The sequence below is a fragment of the Argopecten irradians genome, chromosome 6 (genome assembly GCF_041381155.1).
Source record: "Argopecten irradians isolate NY chromosome 6, Ai_NY, whole genome shotgun sequence".
NCBI classification, from domain to species: Eukaryota; Metazoa; Mollusca; class Bivalvia; order Pectinida; family Pectinidae; genus Argopecten; species Argopecten irradians.
Genome location: NC_091139.1, coordinates 15,036,337 through 15,047,716, shown reverse-complemented (window position 1 = coordinate 15,047,716; position 11,380 = coordinate 15,036,337). Strand labels below are relative to the sequence as shown.

The window sequence follows — 11,380 nt, the reverse complement described above, 5'->3', positions numbered from 1 at the left end:
TATGTAGCCTTGTTATTCTTTCCACTCATGAATAAAGCCAAAAAAAAAAGTCTGTTTAGAGTTACCCGACCGACCCAAATTTTTTACCCCTGACCCTATTTTTTTTCCACTTTTCTACGAAAAAAAAAAAATCGGGATTTCTATCCCAGAATCCAGTTCCGGCCATCATTTTAGAGTGAAAGACACTAAAAAAAAAAAAGAATCCTACCGACCGACTGACCCTATTTTTTTGCCAATGTAACCCTAAACAGATATACATTTTTTTGGCCTAAAGGATGTATAATTTGTGTACAATCAAACCTGTCTACAAAAACCACCCAAGGACAAAGAAAAAATGGTCTTCATAGCCAAGTGATATTTATACACAGGTCAAATTATGTTGAAAGTGACTCTTAGGGATCCCAAGAAAGTGGTCTTAGTAAGCAAGTGGTTGCTAAGTGCTAATAAGGCAGGTTTGACAGTACAATACATACCATATTCGACCAAATAAGTGCTCCCATTACTATTAACACTCCTCCTTAATTTCACTTACCTCCAGTGTGAAAATATGAGATCCTTATTTTTTTCTTTTCAAATTGATTGATGGCTTACAATGTACCATAATTTTATGCAAGCTTAGTCCAAATTTGGTTTTGTCAATCGTCTTCTTAATTTTTAGCTCATCTAGCCCAAAGGGTCGGTGAGCTTATGTCATGGCACGGCGTCCGTCGTCCGTCATTCCGTCCGTCTGTCCATAAACATTTCCTTTAAATCACCACTAGTCATAGAGTTCTGCATGGAATGTAACCAAATTTGGCCAGAAACATTCTTTGGGGAAGGGGAACAAAGTTTGCATGAATTTTGACTCTGACCCCCTGGGGGCAGAAGGGGCAGGGCCCAAAAGGAGAAATAGAGGTAAAGCCTTTAAATCGCTACTTGTCATAGAGTTCTGCATGGAATGTAACCAAATTTGGCCAGAAACATCCTTTGGGGAAGGGGAACATAGTTTGTATACATGTTGGCTCTGACCCCTTGGAGGCAGGAGGGGCTGGGCCCAATAGGGGACATCGAGGTAAAGCTTTTAAATCGCTACTAATCATAGAGTTCTGCATGGAATTTAACCAGAGTATGTATAAATTTTGGCTTTGACCCCATGAAGCAGAAAGAATGGGTCCAAATAGGGATATTAGAGATATATTGTTAAATTCCTTCAGAAAAGAAACAATGATCCTGTATTCAGAACATTACTTGGCATTACAATAACCAGGTGAGCGATACAGGCCCTCTGGGCCTCTTGTTCAATAATTTTGAGCAATCTTGGCCCTTATTGGGATGAATATGGTATGCTATTCCAATACATTATTGGCGAATTTAGTCTGTCTGTCTGTCTGTCTGTAGACACAACTTTGTCTGGCAAACTCCTGACATAAGGGGAGTTGAGTAAATTATATAGGATTCTGCAATGTCCCCTATTAAAGGCCCACTACCTTTCCGAAACCATAGGGATCTGAGAATTGAGTTACAGATTACATAATCATGGACCCACCATTGTGCCATGTAGAGTATGATTTTTATCGTTTTTAGGTCATCTGACCCAAAGGGTCAAGATGACCTATTGTTATCGTGCACCGTCCGACGTCGTGCGCCGTGCATAAACTTTTCCTTTAAATCGCTACTAGTCAAATAGTTCTTAATGGATTTTAACCAAATTTGGCCAGAAACATGTTTAGGGGATGGGGAACAGAGTTTGTATAAATGTTGACTCTGACCCAACTGGGGCGTAAGGGACAGGGCCCAATAGGGGAAATTTTGGTAATTCTTTAAAACGCTTCTTGTCAAAAAGTTTTCAACCGATTTTAATTAAATTTGGCCAGAAACATCCTTAGGGGAAGGGGAAAAGATTTTGTATAAATGGTGACTCTGACCCCCCTGGGGCCTGAGGGGCGGGGCCCAATAGGGGAAATAGAGGAAAATGCCTTCAAAACGCTACTAGTCATAAAGTTCTCATTGGATTTTGACCAAATTTGGCAAGAAACATCCTTAGGGGAAGGGGAACAGATTTTGTATAAATTGTGACTCTGACTCCCCTGGGGCCTGAGGGGCAGGGCCCAATAGGGGACATTTTGTTAATTCTTTAAAACGCTACTAGTCAAAAAGTTTTCAACAGATTTTGACCAAATTTGGCCAGAAACATTCTTAGGCGAAGGGAAACAGATTTTGTATAAATGGTGACTCTGACCCCCCTGGAGCTTAGGGGTGGGGCCCAAGAGGGGAAATAGAGGAAAATTCCTTCAAAATGCTACTAGTCAATAAGTTCTCATTGGATTTTGACCAAATTTGGTTAGAAACATCTTTTGGGGAATGTGAAGAAATTTTGTATAAATGATGGCTCTGACCCCTCCCTGGGGCAGGAGGGGCGGGCCCCAATAGGAGAAGATGTGGAATTTGTTTTGAAAAACCTAGTAGTCATAAACACATCATATAATTTTGGCCAAATTTTATCAAACAACCTTTTGGGAATGAAAAAAGATTTTGTGTAGTGACTCTGCTAAACACCGTTGTTTAGGATTCTATTTCACCAAATATATGTTTTCCCTCCCTCTTGTTATAATTTGTTGAAATAATTTCCATATGACTGTCAACGCCCATGGGCCTCTTGTTTGATCTAGACCTCTAAAACGTCTAAAAATGGTCTTAGGGCACTCTGGTGGGTCCATGATAATATATTAATCTTTAACTAATTCTCAGATCTCTGTGTCCGAAACGGCTTTTAATTTTTAAAATGGGAATGTAAAACAAGACCGATAATTTTGTAAAGTCGCAAAAGTTATTAGCTTACCGTTAATACTACACTTATCATCGCCTTTTGAACAATTTAATTAAATTCAATGTTAATTTTCAAAACGCGAGACGTCTTAATATTTCCCGTCGTCGACCTAAATACCTTTTTATAGATTTTCTGATAGTTTGACCCTATCAATGTTGGCTGACACACGTTTCACAGCACTCCGCAAAGCTGTTTATCTACTTTAAGGGCAGTAAGGGTAAATTGCTGCGGCTGAGAAAACTTTAATGAGCTAGCCGGTCACGTGCTACCAACGCGTCATCCGTTTCACCATGCTCTGCTGTCTGCTGTAGATACTGTATATTTATAGAGAAAAACTACAGAGTTTTCTACTATTTTTTGTAAATATCTGCAGTGGAAAACAATGACAGTGGTATCCCTGCTTTTGGTTTTGTTCCGGACATTATCCCATACCAGTTTGAACCTTTGATACACACCGATAATTCTATTTCTACGGAGAAGGGGGTAACATCCCCAGATGTTTCAAATGATGATCAAGAGAACCAAGAAGGTAATCAAGAGTATCGGTTGACAAATTAAACACAGCATGATTTGTAATACACCTATAATTATCTTAATTTATTGGCATTAGATATAGATGTGGATGCCTTCATGGGTATTCATCAGATAATTTCTTTTTAATACGTGAATATAATCTGTAACAAATCTTATATCATTTATTTTTTACATCAAAATCATCCATTGAGAACAATTAATTTCTCCTTTTATTACATTATAAATGCATTTGTATGCTACACCAATTTTACATACCTACATATACATCATGAACAAACATACATGTATCTCAATAAAATGTCTTTTATTAATTAACATCAATGACAACAATGTGTGATATACTTTTAATACGTAAATAAGGATTATATTCTTAACAATTTCTTGTTAATTTTGTTGCAATAATTTATATACATTTCATCAATTCTCTTTTCGATATTATGTATTTACATGACTACATAGCCAGATACATTACTGATATTATGCAATTATTTACCTAATAATGTGTACTGTAGCATTAGTATGAGTAATTAATAGCAGGCAATGGTGATGATAAATTTTCCTTAAATTGTTAAAAACAAATACACGTTTAAAACACGTACATTCCATGTATAATGTTTATTAACAAACAGAGCTGAGTAAATGTACAATAAATACCATTATCAGGTCATACATAACAGGTCAACTTTTCAAACATGAATTAAATTGACCCTGAAGTAATTTAATTCCTCCATATAAAACCCAATTCACACAAACGATGATTTTCTGTCAACTCAAACAGGACTTTTATGTAATGCAACCATGCATTTTGAATACTCTTCTTCTTTGGGAAGCCAAAAAACTTGTTTTATTTTAACTTCTTTTATTTCTATGATTGTTATAGCAGCCCATAAGCAGCACATTGCACCACACTGGATTTATAATGACAGTCTGTAATTATTTCATGTGACACACAGATAACTGTAAGTTTAGGTGTGTAGCTCTATGCTCAGCAGCGGTGAGCCAGTCGGTGAACCAGTGACGCATGCTGGCTTACAGCCTCGTTATCGCAATAAATTTTTGCATTCGGTCAGCTGCCCAGATGGTCCTATGTCTAGCCTGGTATCTCGGTGAGTGTATTTGCCATCCCCATGAAGTGGGCTATTTCGGAGAACTTAAAGGGGGTCCAATCTATAGACAACTTATCACTTTTTGTGTCACAAACCCTTTAATATTTCCCGCCGTCGACCTAAATACCGCGCGGTAGTTGACTATCACTGCGCCAGACGGCAAAACAGCGAAATGAATCTCCACTGTTATCACATATTACGCAGGAAATCTTGCATGTGTTTAGTTTGATATTTGCTTATGCTATAAATGCTTTTTTTTAAAGAAACTTTTAAATTTTGCTCCGGAAAGGTAGTTACAAGTCAAGGATTTTTAAGTCTCACTTTAAAAATCATTGAACAAATTTATCAGACATTTTTACAAATGTTTGAAAAAAACATGTTTTTGTGCACGAAATGGACAGAAAATCTCACAGTAAAGATATATACGTATGTACACTCCCAACTTCGCTAGCCAAGGGACTTAATTGTACTAAATCAATATAAATATACCCCTGGCTAGCGAAGTTGTGACACCCCTACATAGGTATATGTATCTAAATCTCCCCTATGTATGATCTGCAAGCGCCTGTGATCAAGTAAAACTTTATTCTAATTTACACGTGCTAGTCGTTCTGTATCAAAATCTCCTTGTTTACCTCATCTACTGACATCAAAGTTTAGTCCGCTTAACCTGCCTATGGTATTAGACTTTTTTGCCTATTATATTAAAGTGAATAGTCGGGCAAAGGAAACCAGTCTAAATGCGTTCTTTGGCCTTCCAAAAAGTCATTGTATACCATAATGATGGTCAAGTTCTGCTTACGGTGTCCAGTTTTGACCATTGAAATTTTGGGGAAGCCCCGTGTAAATTTAGCACAGTTCTAAATATAAATTCTCCAAACTCTTTGAAAACGAGGCTGCGTGGAAATGTCAACATGGACATGTGTTTCTCAGTCGTGTCGGTTTCGTTTCGTGTGATAAACCACTAATGCGGTATGCAAATTGTTGTTTTGAGATGATACATTTGATGCAAATGAAGTATATTCTTACATTAATGACAATGCTTTGTAATCATTTTTCGATAAAAGCATCTTGTACATGGAAATCGACACAAATATTCGGCCGATGCAGAGATGGGGCCCCGGCAAGGGGCAATTATTGCAGCATAGCATTCGTCGTATTTATACAAATAATCGTAACATAATTTCCCATTTAAAACCACACGAAAACGTTCCATAGAACGTCCATGCATGTAGCTGTCAAAGATGTGAAAATAAATTAGCTCATACATAGATATTTTACAAGTACAATATATGTGTTCAATTATTCGTGTAGTTTTTTGCAGAGATTTAATTAAATTATCTATGTCTCTGGTTGGTTTTTTTTAGCTCACCTGGTCCGAAGGACCAAGGTGAGCTTATGCCATACCGTGGCGTCCGGCGTCCGTCGTCCGTCGTCCGTCGTCCGTCGTCCGTCCGTCCGTCCGTCCGTCAACAATCGACTTCTTCTCCATAACCGCTGGTCGGATTTCAACAAAATTTGGCTGGTAGCATCCTTATGGGCTACTAACTGAAAATTGTACAAATGATGGGGCTGACCCCCCAGGGGCCTGAGGGGCGGGGCCAAAAGGGGTCAATTTGGCTATTTCCATATAAACGACTTCTTCTCTGAAACCAAGCATGGGATAGCACCCATAATGCAATGGTAGCATCCTTATAGGGTGGGGATTCAAAATTGTACAAATGATGGGGCTGACCCCCCGGGGGCCTGAGGGGCGGGGTCAAATGGGGTCAATTTGGCTATTTCCATATAAACGACCTCTTCTCTGAAACCAAGCATGGGATAGCACCCATAATGCAATGGTAGCATCCTTATAGGGGTGGGGATTCAAAATTGTACAAATGATGGGGCTGACCCCCCGGGGGCCTGAGGGGCGGGGTCAAATGGGGTCAATTTGGCTATTTCCATATAAACGACTTCTTCTCTGAAACTAAGCATGAGATAGCACTCATAATGCAATGGTAGTATCGTTATAGGGTAGGGATTAAAAATGGTACAAATGATGTGGCTGACCCCCCGGGGGCCTGAGGGGCGGGGTCAAAAGGGGTCAATTTGGCTATTTCCATATAAACGACTTCTTCTCTGAAACCAAGCATGGGATAGCACCCATAATGCAATGGTAGCATCCTTATAGGGTGGGGATTCAAAATTGTACAAATGATGGGGCTGACCCCCGGGGGCCTGAGGGGCGGGGTCAAATGGGGTCAATTTGGCTATTTCCATATAAACGACTTCTTCTCTGAAACTAAGCATGAGATAGCACTCATAATGCAATGGTAGTATCTTTATAGGTTGGGGATTCAAAATTGTACAAATGATGTGGCTGACCCCCAGGGGGCCTGAGGGGCGGGGTCAAAAAAGGGTTCAATTTGGCTATTTCCATATAAACGACCTTCTTCTCTGAAACCAAGCATGGGATAGCACCCATAATGCAATGGTAGCATCCTTATAGGATGGGGATTCAAAATTGTACAAATGATGGGGCTGACCCCCAGGGGGCCTGAGGGGCGGGGTCAAAAGGGGCCAATTTGGCTATTTCCATATAAACGACTTCTTCTCTGAAACTAAGCATGGTATAGCACCCATAATGCAATGGTAGCCATCTTAATAGGGTGGGGTTTCAAAATTGTGCAAATGATGGGGCTGACCCCCAGGGGGCCTGAGGGGCGGGGTCGAAAGTGGCCAATTTGGCTATTTCCATATAAACGACTTCTTCTCTGAAACTAAGCACGGTATAGCACCCATAATTAATACAATGGTAGTATCCTTATAGTGTGGGAATTCAAAATTGTGCAAATGATAGGGCTGACCCCCCGGGGGCCTGAGGGGTGGGGTCAAAAGTGGTCAATTTCCATATAAATGACTTTTTCTCTGCAACTTAACATGGGATTACGCTCATAATGCAATGGTTACATCCTTATAGGGTTTGGATTCAAAATTTTGCAAATGATGGGGCTGACCCCCCGGGGGCCTGAAGGGTGGGGTCAAAAGGGGTCAATTTAGCTATTTCCATATAAACGACTTCTTCTCTGCAACTAAGAATGGAAGAGCACTTATAATGCAATGGTAGCATCCTTATAGGTTTGGGATTTGAAATTGTACAAATGATTGGGCTGACCCCCGGGGCCTTAGACGGCAATAGATGCGAGGTCAAAAGGTAAATTAGACTACTATTTTCATATAAATTACTTTGTCTCTGAACCTATGTATTGGATAGCATATTTGTATGGTATCAATAGCATCATTGTATGGTTGTGATTCAAAATTAAACTTTGGGAGTCAATTTTGCTTATTTTTCTAATTGTCTGAGTCTTGTGATAATTACTAACAAAAAACCAGGTGAGCGATACAGGCCCTCTGGGCCTCTTGTTTTTTTTGTAAACAATATTTGAGTTCTGGAGAGAGATGACATGAATGTCCAGCTGGAAGGAAAGAAACTTTTATGATGTATATGTATCGTACAATGTATATATGTAAACGTACATTCCATGTAGCTGCTAAAGAATTACAACTAGGAAATTCTCTCAAACATTGATAATATTTAATTCTTCACATTCATGTAGGCCTATGCTGTGAGAATTAACACATCATATATATTTCCAGAAAACATATAGGCCTACATGTATATATGTTCCTTCCTTTTCTGTTGTTTCCTGTTCTTTTTTGTGCTCTGGAGAAAAAGATGATTGAGTTGAAGAAAAGTAATTAATTAAGAGAAATGTGTACCACAGTACTTTGTCTGTAGCCGAGGGGTTCTATACTGTTTTAATAGTCCAGTAATTAATAATTAAATTGAAAATTTCAAAATTAAGATGAAATTGTAAATTCCATTTTTGAATGAAGTGGTTCCCCTCCTTTGAGAGTACACAGTGTGTATACCCTTTTAGGTTTTTAGGAATAATACCTGAATAGGAACCTGAAATAACATGACAATCAATCAGGTATGTGTGTGTTGGGGGGTGGGGGTGGGGGGTCTAAAAGACAGAAGAATCATGAGGTTGGGAAGTTGTAACTTGAGTGGGGGGGTTGAAATATAGAAGAAATAGCTACAGATAACTGGAAGTGGAAGGGTGCTTTATCATTGATCTGGTCATTGCATATTTGGGGTTTACATGGCTTTTTTTTTTTGGTTATTTAGTCTCATTGATTTTGGAGCAACTTTGAATCCATATGGTACTGTATATCTTTCTTTTTTTCCATGTGTAGCTATTTCTTCTGTATTTCACCCTCCGCCCAAGTCACAACTTCCCAATAGGTACCACTTTTTTGTTTAGAACTCAAATCAAAGACAGATGTACATAGTACTACATACTACATTTTAGTCTATGTGTTTGTAATCACTGTTACTACAGTATTAATACATAAATGGTCTATGTACAAGTTACACATAGACAATAAATGTGAAATTTGGTTCAGACAAAAAGATTTTTAACATTTCAGATAACTTGCTAGTTTTATGGTTTTATTTATATGTTGAGTCTACTCTCTTGTAAAGTAGAATTTAGAAATCCTAAGACAATGTTATCTATATTGCTATATGTAAAAAAAAATCCTTATATTTTAAAAGTAATTGAAAAGCTATCTCACAAGCCCTGACAAACAAATGGGCAGGCATATGGATGCAAGAATTATAATCACTGGATCTAGAGGACTAATATAAACAAATATTTCTACAAAGTTAAACAATGAAAAAGTATTGCATCATAATTTTATTTAATGATTACAGTTGAAAGGAACATCTAATAAATTAATACTGTTTAAAATGTTCTGTTCATGATCTTCTAGGTCCATATTGGAAAAGTTTACTTTCAAGAGCACTCAAATCAACATTCTTCAGTCTTCATATGATGCTAATTGTATGTATATGTATACATACACTTGTATACAGGTCCAAGGGATGAACTTTCTGTATTCATGTCACTATGCATGCATGGTGCCTGGAAAAAAGAACCAGCAATTTTTTATATCTGTTGAATATGACAAAAATTGAAATGATCAATTTCAAATATATATAAATGAATAAATGTAGGTTCATTCTACAGGTTTTTTTTATTTTAGAGAAAACATTTTATAAGTTGTGAATGTGTCACTGATGCATTTGATAGAATCAAATATTGTTTCAAAAAAGATACAAAATTCATTATCTATAGTTCCAACAAAAATTCAGAATAATTATAAATGATACATGGCTGCAGTACATTTCAACTCTGTAAAGTTTGTCATATACACATGAACCAGGTACAGTTGTAATAAATATACAAACACTATTAATTATTATGACCAGAAACAAATAATACTGTATGTATCCTCCAAATATATCTAAAGAACAAGCTAAAACCTACATGTACATATGTATATGTGTATATCAGAACATACACAATACAATTTTACCAATTAACCTACAATGTAAATCCTATATACAATGTATGTGTATAACACTACCAGAACATGTACAGAACAAAAATTTACAAATTAAAAATCTATAAATATATACATCAGAACTGTATGAATTGACCGGTAGCATACAGGGCATTCATTACCCCTAAAGAGGCCCCACTAAAGAACCGCTATTTACCCCAGGGTTACGTTTTACGCGATTGGGGAACAGGTATGAAACATGTGACCATATGTGACCACTCATTTATGAAAAAATACTGCTAGGGACTATTTACATAATGATCAAAATACGAAGACTCACTCACAATCAGCTGAGCAGGGAGTACCGGGTACGTAGTAGGCCTAGGTACGTAACTGTTACAGTAGCGGTCCGGAGCCGCGTGCTCGTTTGAACTGTTCTCTTCACTATAACAAGTTGTATTAACACTCTCCATGCGTCGTAATGTTTACCGAGTCAGTTGTTGGGATTGTCGCTGCTCCATTGCCTTTCCTTTCGCATTTTAGGTGAGTCAGTTGGTTGTTTTGGCGGAAACATTTTGGTTCAAAACTACGGTAGCCATGTTTTTGTTTACTACGGAGAGTGGTGGGTGTTGCGCATGCGTTAAGATTGAACTGCACTCTTAGCCGTCCGGGAGGACTTTTAGGATTCCCATAGATATTATTATTTTCTTCGCATGTACAGCAATTTTTACGGAAAGTTTTATTTTTCTAATTCATAAGAAATTATACCGGATATATTAATACCATTTTTACCGATTTTACAGTCACTTGCCCGACTATTCGCTTTAAATATATATATACATGTATTAGGCAAAAAATAGAAATAAAAATGAAAATAAAAATTGTCGCTTATGACAAGGATTTACCATATCTAACGTTAGATATACGTGTACGTCCTTGCTTATGATCGGGTCTCTCTGGTTTTGATGATGCGCCGCCGACCGAGCATACACGATACTCATAATTTGAACAATAACTTATGTTTATAGTGTACTAGTGTCAATAACACAAAAAATACGTGTAAAATTATTTGTATTGCTTTTGATGGATGCGTAATCAGAACTTCCAAGAATTTATAAGTGATATATATGTCCTTGGAACTTCATTCCATTAAAATAAGAAGCTCAATCTTTTCAATGGTAACTAAAGAAAAATACTAATTTGTTCAATATCATTTGAAAAAAGGTCCTGCTGCACATTTTCGTACTTCATTCGTGGGTCAACCAGAAGACAAATCGAAAATGTCAAGATCGAAGGCGGAAATTATTGAGGACCTTTGCCCTTTCCAAGGATTTATAGATCTAAGTGACATACATTTCATACGTCCTTGCCCCCTCCCTTTCCCCATTAGCCTATGTTTCATCTTCCCTTCCTAGAACTGGCCACTGCATGATGACAGTTTTTTTATAGGCCTAAATATTTTATCTTATTTAAACCTTGGGATCATTATTAATTAGGGCTAGCCTTATAACATCTCACATATGCCTAGTAGTTCGTA

The 11,380-nt window shown here is 37.6% G+C and overlaps 1 long non-coding RNA gene across 1 annotated transcript; it reads right to left on the bottom strand.

The window, feature by feature from the left end:
* Positions 1-8,925: 8,925 nt before the first annotated feature.
* LOC138325108 (uncharacterized) lies at positions 8,926-10,667 on the bottom strand. Its single transcript, XR_011208730.1, has 2 exons — positions 10,188-10,667; positions 8,926-9,422 (listed from the first exon to the last, which is right to left on the bottom strand). It is a non-coding gene; the product is annotated as an uncharacterized lncRNA (long non-coding RNA).
* Between the last annotated feature and the right edge of the window lie 713 nt (positions 10,668-11,380).